This window comes from Sorex fumeus, unplaced genomic scaffold (assembly GCF_029834395.1).
Source record: "Sorex fumeus unplaced genomic scaffold, SorFum_2.1 ptg000063l, whole genome shotgun sequence".
NCBI classification, from domain to species: domain Eukaryota; kingdom Metazoa; phylum Chordata; class Mammalia; order Eulipotyphla; family Soricidae; genus Sorex; species Sorex fumeus.
In genome coordinates, this window is record NW_026606120.1 from 49731652 (window position 1) to 49733236 (window position 1585).

General features: G+C 44.4%; 1 pseudogene; it reads right to left on the reverse strand.

The window, feature by feature from the left end:
* Positions 1-1013: 1013 nt before the first annotated feature.
* LOC130036015 (40S ribosomal protein S15a-like) lies at positions 1014-1585 on the reverse strand (annotated as a pseudogene).

The window sequence follows — 1585 nt, forward strand, 5'->3', positions numbered from 1 at the left end:
TGTTTCTCTTCTTTTTTTCCTTCGCTTTTTGGGTCATAGTAGTGCTCAATGTGTTGGGTTCACACCAAGGAATGCGTTCTTATAAATGCTACCATATGGCTAAATCTTGAGATCACTATAGTCAGTCAAGTAAGATCAGTATAAAGAGCCACATATTAGTCTATGATTCCAGTTACAGAAAATGTTTAGAATAGACAAATCCATAAAGACCAAAGGAGATTAGGGACCTGGGTGGTGGTTAAAAGTGGCAGAGCACACGCCTTGGGTTTAATAACTCATATAAGCCCTCTGAGCACTACTGAGGTCACCACCCCTACCACAAGACAGACTGGTAGTCGCTCAGTCGGAGTATATTACGTAGGCCTCTCCCCCAACCCCATGGCCTCCCCTACATCACTGGCTCATTTTGTTTTGGCTCTCTTCACCCACATTGAGTTGCACCCCATTTCTGCTTCAAGGAGGAGTAACTTTGCCATTCTGCCATGGTAATGATCTAACTTCTATTTTTTACTGGTGTTTACTGTTTCCCAAGACTTAGCCTCTATTGCCCCTCTACTCTGACCCCAGATTCTAGACTCGTTTTGCTGTCTCAACTGGTGACAGTAGAGAAAGGTAGAGAGAGACACATCTGGCCTGTGGGCTCACTGGATTCCCAGAACCTGCCATATAACATGCTCATCAAGATGCTCAGAGTGATCACAGGACAGGAAGGAGCCTTTGGCAGCTGTGTTCTCTGAGTGCTATCTGGAGTAACTCCTGAGTATCTAGCCAGAAGTAACCCTAAACATTGCTACGTGTGACCCCCAGACAAATTTATTTTCTCGACGCAAATATTTTTTGTTTATTGTATATATAATTGAGATTGGAGATATATATATATATATATATATATATATATATATGCCTTAAATTCACATCTCTCATTTTGGAGAGGGAGTCAAAATGAGTCTTGAATGTTGGGCATTTCTCCTTCAGTGCGGTATTTTATTTGCACATAGGTATTAATTACATCCCTAGAAAGAGAATGCGAGGGCTTTCCCTCCTGTGTGTTTTTGTCTTGCTTGTTCGTGGACCCTGATACCAGCTGAGGTGATCAGTGCAATGAAACCAAATTGACAGGACGAGTTCAGGTCATTCTGCCATTCTGCTAGGTCTTTGAGCTGTACATCAAATCTGGGCTCATCCCACTTCTCCAACATTCCTGTGAAATTCACACAAATTTTCCTGGCTCTGTGATCGCCAGTGATTTCAAAGTTGCCAACGTGACTGGCTTCACGATCCCAGTTCGGAAACTAATGAGGACTTTGGAGCATAGCCTGGCACTTGCCTCTCTTCCCGGCTTTGTAATTTTGTTGGTTTTGGTTTGGGTTTGGGGCCACACCCAGCATGCTCACGGCTTACTCCTGGCTCTGCGCTCAGGAATTACTCCTGCTGGGGCTTGGGGGATTGTAAGGGATGCCAGTCAAATCTGGTCAGCTGTGTGCAAGGGCAAGTGCCCTACTCTCTGTACTATCTCTACAGCCCCCAACTTCTCAGCATTGTTGATTCTCTTGAGGGCATAGACTGGGACGTTAATGTGTACCAT